The 18,800-nt window shown below is 39.0% G+C and overlaps 1 protein-coding gene across 7 annotated transcripts in view; it reads left to right on the forward strand.

The window, feature by feature from the left end:
* Positions 1-18,800, forward strand: part of LOC145987701 (protein bric-a-brac 1-like) — a 663,074-nt gene that overhangs the window by 283,939 nt on the left and 360,335 nt on the right. The window lies entirely within an intron of this gene.

The raw sequence follows: 18,800 nt of genomic DNA on the forward strand, positions 1-18,800 counted from the left end.
GGTGTTCCAACAAGGCTTCAGACTTTTTGAATTTGCAATTTTCACTTGGATTGGGCATCACCATATGAACAGGTTTATGGTTCCCACAGTATTTCAGATGCTCAATTAACTTGTTTTTAGCAATTTCCGCACTCTCTTCCCGAACCCCCTTCACCATTTTTTGACCATCAAATACAGTTAAGCATCTTCTACACAACTTGAATATTGTATGAGTTTTGTCTAGTTGTTTTCTGACTAAAGCTTCAAGATTATGTATCAGAGTGTAATGATATGTACCATCCTTTTCAATTAAGAGCAGATCAATCGGAATTGCAGATTCATCATCAAGTGTACTGATTCTGAGAGGTGCTATCAAGCAATTGCCAGTGGAACAAGTAAATACATTAATAGATAATTGTTTGCCATTGATGTGCCTGGCCTTTTTTTCAAATTTATCAATATTCTGAACTGACATTGGATATTCCAAACCCTCCATTGCATCGTCAAAAATATGTTCATGCTGTTTGTAATAACTTATTCTCTCAGGATGCCTTGAAACTAGAAACAAAGCAGCTAATATACACCACAGAAAACATTTCTGGTCGGTATTTTCTATATTAACCACGGCTCTTCTGTTTTTAATATTAGCAGGTAATGGCAGATATGTAGAACCTTTTAATGGGCTGAATTCAGAAATATTAACATATAACTTGTGTGGGGATCCGCATAGGCTCCATCCGGACTCTTTTGCTGCAAATTCAGAGTGTTTAATATTTAATTGATCTATCAACCTGCTTATTATTCTGTCCGAATTTGTATTTGAATATACCGGTACAGTTTCTGTTAAGTGGGGATGTATAAATTTTGTGCCGTTTGGCTTCTTATATTGTACAAACAATTTAAGGGAGAGCTTATAAGAACCATTTTGTACATTTAGAATTGCCTGGAGATCAGAATTTATACTGTTCAAAAAATTCTCAATGCCACATCTTGGCTCTGATACAAAACGGTGATCCCTTAATTGTCCGTTAAAACTGCTACGGATGGGTTCATAGCGTGGCTGCTTTGCTGCTCTGGCATTAAGAGGTGCTTCGTGCCTTCTTTTCAGACCAGATGTGGATGGTTGTGCAGAGCAAGTATTTTTATGTATATATGTGAAATATTCCATGTTATATTTTCTATGGCATTTGGGGCAAATTTTTGTGGGAGTTCTGTATTTGTCTGGGTTACAAATCTTTTGGTGCTTGGCCCAATTGGGGCTGGATATATTCTTATTGCATTGATTACAATATTTTTGACTTGGCATTTTTGTTGTTGTTTATTATATACAATTTCCTGGGATTCAAATCAAAATTCTATGCTGGATAAAAATATCAGTTGGGGTTCAGCACTGTACTTTGTGTGTGTGTATGTATATATGTATGTATACACTTAATATTTTTGGCTTTGGTATTTATATAAAATTTCTTGGGGTTCAAATCAAAACTCTATGCTTAATAAAAAATATCAGTTGGGTTCAGCAGTGTGTTTTGTGTGTCTGTGTGTGTGTGTGTGTGTGTATATGTGTGTGTGTGTGTGTGTGTATGTGTGTAAATATGTTTGATATGAATAATAAAAAAATCTGTATATTAAATCAAACAAATTCAATTTATACAAATCTGCTATATTTTTGTGTTTTTTTTAAAAAAAATATGAGGAGCACTGCAACAACATACCCACACTTTTCAGCCACTCCCACAATACTAGCTGATATGTAATGCAAAATTTTTTTATCGTGAAGGTACCTTAAAATATACAACATAAAAAACTACGACTCGCCCGGGTGATCCAGCTCCGCCATTTTCCATCTACTACTTACTACAAAAATGGCGGAGCTGGATCACCCGGATCGTCTGGATCGGAAGTAAATATGTGTGTGTGGGTGGGTGTAGGTGGGTATGGGTGGGTGTGGATGGCTTATATGAGCATTTTTGGCCTAGTTTTAGGTGTAGTCAAAACAATATCAAAAAAACATATTTTTGACAGGATTATGGACAACAATCTCTCAGAAGTACCTTTTATAAGTGTAGCCTCATCAATCTGAGGGGGTCATACTTTCTCATGGAATCCATGAGGGCATTTTTACAAAAATCTTGGATTAGGCAAGGGTTCCACACTAGAGCAAAAAGCTCATATGGCCATGTTGAGCTTGTTTTAAGTATATCCAAATCTGCTTGAGGGGGGTTCATACTTTCTCGGGTTTATAGTACCACAAATCACACTACTTACGTGAACAATGACATTGTTTTCCGAAAGTCTCAAATATTTGTCTCAGCCAATCACCTTGTTGAAATGGACGCATCTTCTGTGGTGATAAAATGACAGGTTTGGTGCGAGTTCTTTCTCTATATTTATTCCCCAATGGCATAACGCTGCCTCATTAAAAATGAAGAGGTCCTGTGTTCGACTCCCCCCTCCTCTGGTGGAAGCACAATGCACACTGGTTCGGACTACACGTTAAACTGTAGGCTTAGTCCCGATTAGCCTATCTGAGCATAAAAGTGGGCTTAAAAACATACATAACAAAATCGTCTTCTGGATACTTCGTGACATAACTTTTTTTTTTCTTTACTTCACCTGCATCTACAGATTCTGTTGACATTTTTGGCTGATTCATATGGCAACATTTGTGTGTGGAATGAGGATTTCTAAATAGGATAAAGCCACTCATTAGCAATTGAATAATTCTGTAGCTTTTTCCATCCATAATTTGTTCATTAAAATTTATTTACTTAGGTATTGTAGTGATTATTGTGATTCCTACTTATTAGTAGAACGAATATAAAGTTGATATTTCGCATACCATATTGATATTTGAAGATGACAGGTATATAAAAATTGTAATGAAATAAAAAAGGGACACTTCTGGAATTTCAATGCAGAGCTAATTAAAACTATATTATACTCTGGTCACATCACCCCCAGCTTCGGTCGAGATCAAGAAAGTATGTGGCCTTACCTCCACACCCCCTACACGCCTTCATGGCGTAGTGCAAAGCATATGGGAGCACTTTACATTACTTTTTTTTATTATACTTTCTAGCATACATAAACCCCACAGTAACAACACAAGCCTTCCATCTGTCCCTATCCGGGGCAAGATCAATCTAATCCTTCCCATCCTTACAGATTTCTTTTCGGTCCATCTCAACGTTATCCCTCCATCCTCGTCTTGGGTTTCCTACTGGTCCCTTACCATCAGGTTTCCCAACAAGAATCCTGAAAACTATTCTTTCCTCTGCCATACACGTCACATGGCCTGTCCATCTAATAATAATTAAAAAGTCGAAATAATTTATAGTGTTGCTGGAGGAAGTAACGCTAAGATGATGTTTTTATTTATTTGGAGATTTATTAACCATGCCCAGGCCGGGATTTATATACGTATGAGGAGGCCCGGAGCTGCAGTCCTCAGTTCACCCTAAATTCTGATCTCATCTTGATCATGTCTTGCATAATTTTCAGCCTCCTAAGCCTACTAACTGCTTATAATCACAGTTTTTGTTTCAATAGCTCTAGAAATTACTTTCACTTTCTAATGACAAAATTGGCTTTTTATGGGTTGATAATATGTGAACATTTCAGCATAGATAATATTCACCACAAGTAAAATATACATGTTATGAAGAGCAGAATACACTCATTTATTGAATCATTCATATATCCCCAAGTATATACATTTATTGAATTTGATTGGGTGGGCAATCGGGTGGGCACAGGAGCGCCCACCCGTGCCCACCCCTGTCGCCGTCCCTGCTAGCGAGGCTCTGGCGTCTGGACTCGCATCCAGCATAGTCTTCTGTGGAACTTGCGTTGTATGCTGTCCACATGTGTTTGTGATTGTCCTTTCATCAATTCGCGATTAGCCAAAAAGCGACAATAGAACGAGTAAATTAGAATCAAACCAATCAGTCAAACATTTTTGAGGATTCTCAAGCTCGATAATATTAAATATGTCACTGATCCATTGCGTATAATTTGCTAATGGGCCAGAGTTTGCAGAGTATGGTGGCATATCTTAATCAATAATGAATCTCGTTTACGGCATTCGTGAATGCAGTACAGCACACGCAAAACTTGCGGAATTTACCAATCTGCTTTATCATTCTGGTGGCACCTACAGAACTATTGAAATGACCCATCTATTCGTCTTCCCTAGGCTAACCTTGTGGAGACAAGCCGGCCGAAAGGGATGTTCAAATTCGGAAAAAACATGTCAGCAACACATACAAGAATTCTGCAGGTCGATACAAGATTTCTTCCTTCTGCAACCCTTATAGCACTTGACCCATATTATTCTCATGGATAAGTACTAAGCCTACAAGTATACTACAGTACATTTTTTTAAAAAAAATACTGTTTTCGTTCAAAAAATGTAACTGAATTACAGTGCAACTACTGTGCGTACTAATTAATAACTTGTAAGTTGATATTTACCGTAGTCCTACATGGTAATACATTAGTATCTGTTAGGTCTTTGTGTAGACGAAATGTTATCTCCGTATCAGTAATATCGATTTGTTCGATTATTGAATCTGAGAGGCAAGTTGAGGGGCCGATTAACAATATTTGCAAAGTTGTGTGTATTTGTATTTATGTTAGTTACCGTCGCCTTTCTGCCACTTTGGCTGATCGCGGCGAGTAATGATTAGGGACTTGGGACACGTACAAAGAGAACATGGCTATGATTTCGTGGCTAAGTTAGCCTTTTAAACTATTGCGAATATATAAACAACAGCGCTAGCAAATCACACTGTGATTCACATGAATTATATAAAGGTAATTCTAAGCAGATATATTTTTTTAGAATTTGGAATATTATTGCAGCGAATGGAGAAGAATTTTGGAAAGCCGGTCCAACCGAACCTTTACGCGCTCAGTCACTGAGGCGATGATGCTGAATAAAGTTAATTGAAAATATCGGTAGTGAATGTGTTTTGAAATGTGAAAAACTCAAGCTATAAGAAACAAACTGCAAGTGTACACTCACCTCAATTAGTACTCCGGCAGTTTATATATATATATATATATACACACACAGCATATTCGCATATGATACAATTCAATTTACAAGTGTATCAATATACGCTGTATAAAACACACCGTATTACTTCGTTGGCCCTGTACGTAAAATAGTAGTTTGATTCATATTTGGTACTAGATGATCATAAGCTAAACTAATCGAAGAAAAGCGCAAAAAGAAATCTGACGCAGGAAGTGGAAACGGATAGTAGTATAGGGCATACATTCAGACAAGATAGATAAGATACAGCAAAAGTGGTTTGGATTGTAACCTATACAAGCTACAAGGCGAATAGGAAGGTTCGGGGTGGAAGGGGATGATGACCTTCTGAGAAGGCACCCAAGAGTCAACCTCACTTCCCCGTAGAACACCCCAGTGTACCTGCTTCTTGCACGCCAACGAGGCTCTGCCGCATGGACTTGTGGCCAAGACCGTATTGTCCTGTGTTTGTATTTACAGTATGTGTGCTCCTTTACAGTTTCGGCTTTTTACAACGGTATGGAGATTTTATCCGCACAGACAATGTATTTATAGTTGTTGTTAGTAGTTTATGGCAGCACTAGTTGTAGCAATTGATTTAGGAAGTTTTTAACAGCCATATTTTCTTTTCTTGTTAAGACCCTGTGATCAGTTTTGTTCTTGCTGAGGGTCTTATCCCCATTTTGACTGATGGGTAAAAATAGCCCATGTGCTAATGTGCCCATTTCATAAGAAATACCAATCAATCAATAGGAAGGCTCAGAAATACCGGGAGATTGACGGTACAAAGAGAGAGAAAGAGACAGTGGCGTGCCAAGGACTTTCGAAAGGGGTGAACGTATTCTTTTTTCAGTTATCAGTCCTCATTTTGCCATTTTTTCCTGTATTTGACGTTCTGTTTTTAGGAATATCGGACGAAAGTGGGGTTATGGCATTCACCAACACCCCCTTGGGCACGCCACTGCAAAGACACAGGCAAAAGCTAGATGAAGATTAAGCAGATGGCAAAGAACGGAATCATGATGACCTTAAGCTCCCAAGAGGGGTGAAAAGGACATGTTTCGACTTCTTATGGAGGAAGAAGACTCTCTGTTCAACTTCACTAATCAGTGATTGTTCGTTTCCCCTAAGTAACACGTCCCTGGATTACTTAAAAAAATAATATTTCCATGTAACTTAAAGCTCTCATGCTCTCCGAGCTGGGTCGAGATAAGTTACCCCTTGCCATTCTTTAAGATAGGCTTTACGAATAGAAGTTGTATGTGATATTCTTTACTTTCGCGTTTCGTTTAAGGAATAAAAAATGCTCCGTGGCCGTGTTCTCTTAGCAAGGTGAATCTTGTAACGTGTTCAGCCATTGCACCGATACAAAACTCTCAATCCCCTTTGATTGAAAAGCAAAAGAGAGAAGGGTGGAGGGGAAAAAAGTATACACACAGTGAAGTTCAGCTCGATTAAAAATCACTCGAAATCATTTAGGAACTGGGAAAAGTCACAAAACAGTGGTGGGGGAAGATGGAGAAGTGACGATAGGGGCCTCGGGGCAATTTCGCAATAACACGGCAATCCCGGAGCCAGCCTCTCTCTGTCTCTCTCTCTCATTCTCTCTCTAGCTGTCGGTTGGTTGGGTTGTGTATCATCGATTTGCCAACGCGGCCAGTTGAGACCAGAAGGCGATCACCCGTGCACGCGTTATCAATCACCGATTATCAAGCCGACAAAATGCCAGATTAACCCCTCCACGGAACCCCCTCTTCCTCCCCCACTCCCTTCCCCAAATAACCATCACTCGCTGTTTACCACACACACATACACACTCTCGCACACACACACACAAATGGCGTGTATGCGCTAGGCGTTAGCGACACCTGCCTGGGTCATTACATCTGCACACCACACGCGGACACACACAAACACATACATACAAACAAGAGAAACTCCCCACTCGACACACACACATACACATAGTGCCGAAGAGGAAACCAAACATATTCATCCTAACGCCTCTCAACCCTATTACCTCCAAATGCAGCGCGTATCTCACTGTGGTTATAATCCTCTGGCTATATGTGCGACGGTGTCAATACATATGCGGTGGAATACTTTGATGCAATGTGAAAGCGCCTCTACTACGCCCCCCCCCCCCGAAAACATGACGCTGTTTTGCTCATTTCGATTCACAGTGTCTAAGCATTGTCCTGTACGGTTGAATTATTTGACAACGCTCCTTTCCTTTACAAACGTCCAATGTTTAAATGCATCGGTAACTATTTACACTAGGGATGGGCGATCCAATCCGAATTCAATGGGATTCGAATCCAGGATTGGATGTTGGAATCTTGAATCTCGAAACCAAAAGCAGAATTCTCAATCCGGGATCCAGGATTCGACATCCGAATTTCGAACTTTCAAACCAGGATTCTATGACTATATCTCAAATCACTATACCAGGATTGAATACCTTAATGTCAAATCCTCGTGAACCCAAAAATCTATATTCCAACTCTGATTGCAACGCTATCACACTTTTGAAATGTGAACTCAGGAATCCATAACCGAACATCGAACACAGAATTCGCTATCACAATCGTGAAATGTGAATCAGGGAATTCATACTTCTGCCCCGAATCCAGAATTCGCTATCACAGTCTTGAAATGTGAATCCAGTTTTCCCCATCCCAACCCTGAATCCAGATTTGGCTTATCACACTTTTGAAATGTGAATCCAGTTTTCCCTATCAAAACGTCGAATCCATAATTTACAATCTCACTTTTGAAATGTGAATCCAGAAATCCATACCCGAACCCCGAATGCAGAATTCACTATCACAATCTTCAAATGTGAATCCATTCTTCCCTGTTCCAACTTTGAATCCAGAATTCGCTATCGTACTTTTGAAATGTGAACTCGGGAATCCATGAGGATTACATATCGCTCTCTTTGTACACGATCTTCCAAACTATTTGCAGGATATCGAACTAGTGCTATTGAAACAGCCCAGGTCGTTTACCAATTAATTTACTTGCAGTTATTCATATTTACTTCAATATTAAATTCTTTTATCGGGCTGGTTAGTAAGCAAGAGCTTGCTACCTCTATTTGGTGCAAGGTGCATGAATCTTAATCTTAAACCTCAGCTAGAATATCTACAGGGTAGGGTTCTTTGTAGACAACGCAACCAGACAGGATGCCTTCCAATGGAGACGTTTAAACGAATATATTATTTAAACACAGGGTACTTGGAGTAAGGATATTTACATGATAAGCTACTTTCTTCTATAATTCTCATTTACAGTCAATTTCTATCTCAATATGCTTTTTATTATTTCTTTTCTCTATTTGAATATTCTTCTATCTGGACTTCCTTCGTAATGGATGGTATGGATCTGGATTTCCTTCTTAGTGGCCGATCTGGACTTCCTTCTTAATGGATGTTCTGCATCTGGATTTCCTTCTTAATGGACGTTCTGGATCTGGACTTCCTTCTTAATGGACGTTCTGGATCTGGACTTCCTTCTTAATGGATGTTCTGGATCTGGATTTCCTTCTTAATGGACGTTCTGGATCTGGACTTCCTTCTTGTCTTCTTTGTGAACTTCCCTCTGGATTTCCATTTATTATGTTTTTGATGATTTAATGAATTCCTTTATCCAGCTTTTTCCTTTAAGCTTTGGGAATAATACTAATATCCTCCCTTGCGGCTGCGATTGGAACGCGCCAACACTAACTGGGTACAACAGAGTGTATACTTGGTGCAAACGATTGACACACGCATCCAAGTAGGTGCTACGGTTGAAACGCGCAACCAAAAGTGCTGTGGGGCGTCGATTGGAACGGGCCGCCACTGATGTAAACAAAATTTCCGCTATGGGAATGGTAAATCAGTCAGACAGATGCAATATCTGTTCAAAGACCCAAATTTGTATCAGTGCTTTGACTTCTTTAGTTTTCTGATCAATTTACATATGATCACTGGTTTCATTTATCGCGTATATACATTAATGTATTTCTTTTATATTTATTCTTTATCTTCTTATAGTAGATTCTATTGTTTTTCATCTTTCCAATTTGCTTTGTTCTTATTTATAAAGTTATTCACATATATTATGCCAATTCTTAATCTTGCATGCCTGGTGCTGCCATCTCTGTTCCGCTTTGGCAAACTATTTACATTACTTGGTCCTATTGTGTACGTAACAAGCAACACGGCATTTTTAATCCAAAGCGAAGCTGTGCTACGACGCCAGGGGTCCCGGGTTCGGCTCCCGGCCTGGACATGGATGTTTGTGAGTATCCATTCATCAATTTCATCATGTCATCACTCATCCCCATCTTCGCAAATTAGCCAAAAGTGGCACAAGAAGCGAAGTAAAATAAAGCAAATCAATCAATCGACCAAAAACCAAAGCGAAGCTAAAGTTGTAATCAGAGCAACGCTTGGATTTTACTTTTGTTTATCGTGTTTCAAGCCATGAAAATCACAGCAAAAATCTAAGCCATATTTGTTCAATAAAACTTCGAGGCCCTGACGGAATTTTACGACACGTAGCATGGAGCGTAATATTCCGATATATTTTCTTGTTTAAATGGTAATGGACGTGAATATTTAATATTATTTTGCCATTTATTACCACATATTTCAATATGCTTACATAACCCTTACAGATTTCAGTCATATGTTCTATATATGTATGTACACTCACCTCACTTAGTATTTCAACAGTTTGTTTCTTTATACAGCATATTTGTAGAAGATACAATTCAACTTACAATACAAGTGTATCAATATACGCTGTATAAAGGACACCTTAATACTAACTTCTTTGTAACGGGGCTGCACTAAGGCTTATCCGATACTACTTTGAACAGAAGTCTATATTATCACCGATACCGATTCTTGAAAATTGTAATAATCAAAAGTTGTTCAAAATATTAATTAATATTAGAGTGTAAGTATTTCCCTCTAATTATATGCATCAATTTACCAAGATTTTTGCTTTAAAATATTCCAGAAGTACATCACAGTGTTAAATTACGGTGTCGTCCTAATTGCGAACACTTGCTGCCTGAACAGGAATAACAATATATTACCTGGAGAAGCTCTGTCCTAATTGAGAACACAGTGTTTCTGCCTTTGGACCTACAACTTATTTTACCGAAGTTTTGAAAGGGGTTCAGTTACACACTTGAGACTGGTTGGTGAGTGCCTTATATAATTTAATAATAAAAGTGTGGACTATTTCTTAGATTCATGCCCGTTTCGCCCAGTACCGAACAACTTGTTTTAATGGCCCAAGTGATAACCCGCGCCAGAACGGAAGTACCGTTTCGCCCAGAGGGAAATGTGAAAGTAAAAAAGCCCAATCGTGTAGAGCCATATTCATCGAATTCACTCGCGATCTTCTAACAAATCGTACTGGAAATACAACGAAGGATGTCGCGCAACTATAGTGTTTGCCTAACCTAACCTAACCTTACTGCCTAATACTATTGTTGATATTCTGTTTGTACTGTGTATGCTTATGTACATGTATCTGTATTTCTGTTATTAATGCACTAAACAATGCAAGGCTTCCCTTTGGAAACCACACCTGATTATTTGGCTTTTTACTTTTACATACTGCACAATTCTTAGCTGAAAAGAGATTATTAAATTTACCTAAATTTCAATTCAAATTCAAGACATATGTACTTTAAAAAATAGGATTATCACTATTCTCCTTACACTTGTTATTGCTCCTCACCATCGTTTTCTTAAAAAAAATAATAATAATAATAAAATATATTCCTCCGCTTTACACTTTCTAGGTTTATTACCGTATTAGGAAAAAAATGTGGATACACTTTTCAGCCTTAGTCTTTCTAGATTAACGTTGATTTTGTGGTTCAATCCCTCCACTGCATATTTGTCCGATGCCCAGAGGCGTCAACTTAAAATAAATTGGGGGTGGGGGCAAGGTTGGCATAAACATTTTTTTATGTATGTAAATATATATAATATGTGTCCCTCTACGTGAGTTTTGGGGAGGGGGCAGAAAGTATCGGCCGGTATCGGTAAATAAATTCCGACCGATACTTTCCGATACCGATCGGCTCATTCCTAGTATGTACTAGGATGGCCAAATGCGGATAAAATTTTATCCCGATTTTGGATAATTTTATATCCAAATTTCAAATATCCGGATTTCGGATATTCAGATATTCGAATTATCCGGGTATTCGGATTATCCGAAATGCCCGGATATCCGATGTGTACATTATCCGGACAGTTTTACGCTTTTTCGTTTGCGGACTATCCATATATTCTTTTATTCTTCGTGTTCGTATTTCACTGTACGGATTTTCAACAAATCCTTCATAAAATCTGTAGTATCCTGATATTCAAATTATCCGTATATCCGTACTTCCCGGATTATTCGGATATCTGGATTATAGGATAATTTGAAATCCAGATATCCGTTATCCGGACTGTGTGGCCATCCCTGGTATGTATACATTTTGCATGTTTTCGCTATAGAAAATATCGGACCGTAATAATATACGTACGTCTGGCCTTTCCCAACAGTATCAAGCATGGTCACTCGGATCATGTAAGTATTTCAAATACCAGCTATAAATAAATTCTAATCCATTACGTTTCTTGAAAGATAAACCTCGTAGCTTTGGAAACTGGTGTTGCCTCTCTGGTGCAGGTCTAAATTTGTTACCCTGGAGCACCAACTCCGAGCGTGGTGGTGACAGGTTACTAAAAGAATCACAGCTGCGGGTATCAACTCCAGGCGAATATGGGTCTCTCTCAATGTGTTTTCTCATTTTGAAACAACTGTTAAATTCAATAACAGTGTTTTTTTTAAAAAAAAAAAAAATTATGCAGTAATTTTTTTTCCTCTCAGATATTGTGGAAAACACACCATCACATAAAAACCCCATATGTGTCAATTGACGTAAATATGTTGACGTAAGTAACACATTAAAGTGCTGATGCATCAAAATATACATGGAAATCCATCACAGGTAACTTTTATTAGCTGCTGTTCCGTGTTTTTTATCAGTTCTTCCTATCCTATTTCGTTCGTTCTCTTCCTTCATCTCTTTTCTCATTTATTCTTCGTCTCTTTCTTTCCACGACTTCCTTCCTGTTTCTTTCTATTGCTTATTGTGTTTCTTTCTCTCTTTCTCATCCCTCTTTTTCTTCCTGTTTATATATCTTCTCTTTTTTTGCCTGTTTCTCTATCTTCTCCTTCCTTCCTGTTTCTGTGTCTTCGTTGTTCTTCCTTTTTTTATATCTTCTCTCTTCTTCCTTTTTTATATTTTCTCTTTTCTTCCTGTTTATCTTCTCTCTTCTTCCTGTTTCTATATCTTTTCTTTTCTCCCTGTTTCTATATTATATTTTTCTCTTCCTCTTTATGTATCTTCTCTTTTTTATTTTCTTCATCTCTATGTTTCTTCATCTCTTTCTGTGCTCCTTCTACATTTCTTTGTCACTCTTTTCTTTCTGTTCCTGTAGATCTTTCTCCCTCTTTCTTCTATTGTTTATCTTTCGCCTTTCTTCCGTTTTCGTTATCTCTTTGTTTGTCTTTCTTTCGTTGTCTCAGTTTTTATATTTCTTTCTCCTCTTCCTGTCAGTTTTCTTTCTAATTTCTTTATCTTTTTCTTCCTTTTTTCTACCAATGTTTTATCTCATCTCTCTCTATTTTTGTTTTTGTGTTCGATTCTTGGAGGCCTCTTAAATTTTCTCATGTAGGCTCTTTGGGTAGAGGACTGGGCTAAAACTACTTATCGGTGAGTTAGTGTCCACCCCTCCTGTGGGACCCTAAGTAGAAGGGGTGCAAATTTAAAAGACTAATGGACTAATCAAAATAAGATACCACAAGTATTTGTACATTTTAATTCCATTGAACCACACCTTAACGTGGTAGCAACGGCGAACGAAAAAACGATCAAGTCCCTTTGGGATCAGTCTTGGAACGATGCATTAAAATAAATCTCCCCCTCCCCCCCCTTTCCCCCACGCGATTGAGGTTAATTTTGCGTTTCCTTCCTTCCCTGTTAGCACATGCCTTTTGGCGTTCCTTCCTCCCCTCCCCCTGCCATTCCAGCGGAAGGAAGTTTAAAAAGGAGCAGGGAAAGAAAGAAGAAGGGGGGAGGGGGATCGGAACCATTAGAGGGTTGAAGTTTGACACTTGTTATTCTAGCAACAAGTTGCCTTCTTTTGCATTTGTTAAAGTACCCTTCCTGCATATCATAAGATATATTGATTGCGTTTTTAACCCACTTCTGTCGCTCGTAACCTCATTTTTAACAGGAGATTAAGTTGCTGATGAATCTCCCTCCCCCTTCCGTACAAGACGCCTGGTGGATGCGTTTTCCTAACCTCCGAAAGTAATTTGAAACCTTCAGTGAATTTAAATTTTTCGCGCACGCAATCGTCGAGTTGTGCCTTCCTTTTTAGCCTTTACCGGTCGCCTCACGTTCCGAAATGTTTCTCTCTTCCATTCACTGTGAAATAGGTAACGTGAAATACGATGGTGTAAGGTTTCTGGGTTCGAATTTATGGATGGTATCGCGACGGGCGATACTTGGCCGAGCCTCCAAGGGCAAGTCTCGGTCTCGTCTGGAATCTCGAAATGTACAGTCACCGGCAATAAAGATTGGACACCTAGATTCTGAAATACCTTTAATATAATAACTTAAGAAGAATTCGTCCTGAAGAGAAAGATCCTTAAAGAAGACACGATCTGCAGTAAACAACATGGACGAGTGGTTAGCACATCGCGCTGCGACGCCAAGGGTCTCGGGTTCGAATCCCGCTCGGGCTTGGTTGTTGTGCATGTCCATTCATCAATTTCATCACTTCATCACTCATTCCCATCTTCGCAAATTAGCCAAAAGGCACAAAACGCGATATCAGTGAACAACATGCTCTGATCAACATTTAATATGTATTCCATCAACAAAAAGCGGACATCAGTGAAGGCTGAGCTGAAGACAGGAACATCAAGATAAAATATCATAATCAATCAATAATATTTTTCTTTTCTTTCAAGAGGAGGACGCTCGTATAAGATATGACCTGAAACAAGGAAGTTTCCTCATAAGTGAAATCACAACAACTTATTCCAGTAATGTTTCTGTATTATGTAATTTTATATCTATGTCAGTTATCTCCGATCTAAGAACAAATATAAAGTAACAAATCTAACAGGAGGATGATCTCTGGGACACACCGCACCCAAGCACAAATAATTAAGCAAGTAACAACATAGAAAGGACACATTGAAAGAAGAGAAACTGGTGAGAAATAGAATGGATCTCATTGCCTGGATTGTCGAAGAGATGCCAGGCAGAAGAAAATAATGACTCACTTGCTTGGGTGAGAGGGTGAAGTGAGAGTGGTGGCACAGATTTACCCTTATATCCTGTAATATACGCTCCCCTGCAATGCGTTGCGTGTGTTGCCTAACTGTAAGGCTATAAGCTAACTTGAATAACAACTTTTCAATAAGTTAGGCTATCGCCGCGGAGTTAGACAACACACCCAACTCCACGCATGGAAATGGATTGTTCAAGATCTAGGTGTCCCAATTTTATTACCGGTAGTACAGTATGAACAACACATGCAACGTGTCACCGTACAAGCTTTAAAGGAAACAGATTTTCTCAATGAAGTTGTTTTCTGTGAGACGACTCGTTTCGACACTACAAACCCTTAAAAAGACTTTTCCTGAATATATGAATCCATGCAGCACAGGCTCCCAATTGTCACTAATGTTTTGACTTTGTAATCTGTATCTGGTATCTGCAAAGAATCTGGTACATTCTAAATAATATTCAACTGAGTTGCCACAAAGAGCGATGTAACACCCTTCCTAATTGGTGAAAGACAAAACTTAATCGAATGTTAAAATAAAGGCATCCATACTTGGTGTCGTTTGAGAGGAAATTGTGTTACAAAACACCAAAGATGTTGATAAACAATGACAATTTAGAACTAACACCAAAGGGGGGAAGCTCAGTTGCCTGTTTTTTACGAGCGTAGATATCCGCTTGCTGTACTTGAACAAGTCGCATAAGAAAGTAAATTTGCTTTAGGTATATTTTTTTAATATCATACCAAAGTCTCGGACACTAAATCTCGATTTCACAGACGTCTCAGTCATCTCCAAGAGTGATAGTCTTTTCTTCGTCTCGGTACCGTCCGTATATTAATTGAAGAGGGAGAGGGGCTGCTTTGATTCCACACTTTTTGTGCTTCTTGCACAGGGTCTAAATTTCCAATTACCGAGGATTGTACCCAGACGATACAAGAGTTGAGACAACCTTGTCTCGTGATGTGGAAGTCCTTCTATCCCTTTCTCGGCTTTTTCTGAAATTTCTATATGATATTGGAACGAGACAGAGATTTGTATTAGTTCAATCCCGTATGTCTCGTTTTCGGTCTATGTAATTACAGTTGCTTTTCTCGTTCTCGCCTCACTAGCTCCAAGAGAAAGATTCGGCCTCGTCTCGAAAAACGAAATAATGGATATACAAAATGTGGACAGTAGAAAATACTACATGTGTAGGTTACGAGAGAGAAGGCGCGAAAAGAGAGAGGAAGAACGAGATTAGAGACTAGTCTGGTGTAGGGCACACCCATCTTGCAACAAACGCCAATACTAAATGCTAAGAGCTTTAAACCTGACCCTCCTAACCTAACAATTCCTGACCTACATTTCCGATTATTTAATAATGCATATGTGGTTAAGTTTGCCCCTCACCAGTCCCGATTGGAGAGACAAAGATGGAAGTTTAGAGGAGGAACACGATTTGCGACAGAGAGAGAAGAGAGAGAACAAGATTACAGACAGAGAAACGGAGAGGGAAGAAGAACAAGATTGGATACAGAGAATGAGTTGGAGAACAAGATTAAGAGTCGAAGAGAGAGAAGAATAAGGTTAGAACGAAAATGGGAGAGAGTAGAAAGAATAGTAATAGTAGGGACATTATATATATATATATATATATATATATATATATATATATATATATATATATATATATATAGAGAGAGAGAGAGAGAGAGAGAGAGAGAGAGAGAGAAATGGAGGGACAGAGTTTGCGAGAAGTAACATATTTAGTGACACAGAGAGAGAGAGAGGAAGAAGATTAGAGGCAGAGAGGAGGAAGGAAAGAATTGTGGACACGGGGGACAGACATGGGACTCGTGGTAGGTTACAAGATACAAGTATGCGAGAGAGATGGGGAGAGGGGTAGACCCAGAGAGAAAATGAAGGACGTTGTAGGAGAGAGAAAATGATAGGGAGATAAAAAGGAAAGACAGTTGGGGGATGAGACGAGAAGAGATAAAAGAGACAGGACGAAGAGAGATAGAAAGGGCAGTTTTAAGAGCATAGAAGAGAACAGAGATAATTTTAGGGAAGTTAGAGTAAAATATATTTTCAAGAGTAAGTGGACTCATATTTCTGACTGTAATTCCTCCCCTACATGCCACGTACTGCCACCACCTTTAGTAACGTATAGTCCTACGGAAATCGAGATTAAAGAGAGTGTTCGATTGTAATTTCTGTCTTGTACCGTTTGGTAAGAATGATTCAAGATGTTGATCAAAACTGGAAGATATATATATGAAACGTGAAAAAATAGTAATTGATCCAAAAAATGCCTTTTTTTTTCGTTGACAAAATCTGGAGGATATTAAGCATCGAAATTCCTGGAGAACGAACTTAAGACACTAGACACTCTTTATTTAGGATGGACACGAAAAAGAGAATTGTTTAGGTGTGTCCAGAGGCGACAGTAAGTGGAGAAGTCATGTCGACCCCTTAATAATTACTGCCTCTACAATATACATATTTATCCATTATCAATAGAACGAAGCTGGGTTTCTTACCGGGTACACTTTAAGTCCTTTTTATACTGGGAACCGTGTCATATAGGCAAGGGAAAAGAAAAAGAGTCACCCGTATGATTAATATAGCTATTGCGTTTTTTTTTTTTTGTGTGTGTCCAGTTAACGTGTGATTGGCGGTAACACGCGTTTCAGCGTTATGGATCAAAGCTTTATCCCCCCCTTCTTTTTTTTTTATTCTCGCGCCACTCTTTCCCGGCAGTCACTTCTGCAATCTCCTGTGCTCCAATTGTTCCCACTTTCCGAGGTTTGCCGATCGTTGTTGCTGACTGACATTCATCCCGAGGCGATAAATATAAAATCCAACCGCTCACCTTTGCGAGCTGTAAATAATCCCAGAGGTTGCAGTGTTTTGCTGTCATTGATGGCCTTCTATTATTGAATGCATTGTATTTTAGTGTGTGGAGTGGGAGAACATTAAAAAAAAACGGTAGAAATGGAGTTCTCCCTTCTCCCCAACCCTTCATTTTTTTGTTGAAAAAGAGAAAAATGTCCTGTCGGACATGAAGAAGTGTTTTTGTGCGTGTGTGTGTTGCTATGAAGGTACATAAGTGGGAAGCAGTTAGCTTCCTCTGTCTGTCTGTTAAAGAACAAATCTTTACACACTTGAAGCGTTGAATCAAAGAAAATCACTCGAACCGATTGTAATCAGAATTGTTTAGTTGTATCCAGAGGCGACAGTAAGTGGAGGAGTCTTGTCGACCCCTTCATAATTACTGCCTCCTCCCTGGTATTAGGATATATTTTCAAAATTGTTATTTGCATGTATAATTAAGATATATCTAGAGTGTCCTGAGCACAGCAGCCAGTCTTTTGAGGACGAAGGCCTGCCAAGCTACCTTTTTGGTTCTATTTGCCGCTGTTAGAAATTTTTCGTTAAAGTTTATGCTTAGGCCGTGTCCCAAAGGTACAAGACCGTACTTGAAGCGAGCGTCCTCCGAGTATGGTCTTGGAGGGCGGTTTTGAAGTCGTGGACTGGAAGTGAAAGTCTTTCGAATTGCACTTCGACTGCAGCGCCAAATACGATCAGTAGATAAAACTGAGTACTCGTTGATTTCCTCACGTTTTAAACACTTGTTTTTCACCATAGAAATCACGTTGCATTTTCAAATGTTCGTACACATACATTTCTACACATTAGAAGCACTTTAACCAACACCTTGCTGAACCATAACGTATAATTTAACCTGTCTTGCTGGCTTTCTATCTCCGCGATTTTAAACAAACTAACAACGAGTGTGGAAATCACGTGACCGAGTCAGCTTCCATCTGCACTGCGAGCTATACACTTGCGTATTCCTGTTCTTGGCGCTTTCGAACTGTACTAGGTGACGTCACTTCCGCCAAAACCATGCTTCAAGTACGAACTTCGTACCTTTCGGACAGAGCCATAGATGTGATAATCGGAAGAGTATCTGTATAAATTTGTATCCGAACCACCGTACAATGTACAGTCAGTCACCAACAAAAAAAGGGACATCTTGGTCCTAAAAGACTTAACGTCCCTATGTGGTGTGTGTGTCGCCAAAATCTACAGTTGTGGCCGAACATGCCATTGAAGATTTGCTATTCAGGTTCGCTCATCGCCGTGGAGTTAGGCAACACACGTAGCACATTGCAGTGCAGTGAAGTTTTCAGGATGTAGGTGACCCTTTTCTGTTGCTAATTAATTTTAGGCAAATTTTGACTGACCGTTCGAGTATTAATCCACAGATTTATGGATATTAATCGAAAAATTGCAAATTTGTGTGTAGTATGTCAGTCTCTCTCAATGTGGTGTAGGTTTGCTGTGCTCTGAAGTTGGTGACAATTGGACGGGAAGAAAAATTTACTCTTTCCCAAAAACTTAAGGAGGCGAACCGCCCTAA

This window comes from Lepisma saccharinum, chromosome 5, assembly GCF_977018435.1.
Source record: "Lepisma saccharinum chromosome 5, izLepSacc3.1, whole genome shotgun sequence".
NCBI lineage: Eukaryota > Metazoa > Arthropoda > Insecta > Zygentoma > Lepismatidae > Lepisma > Lepisma saccharinum.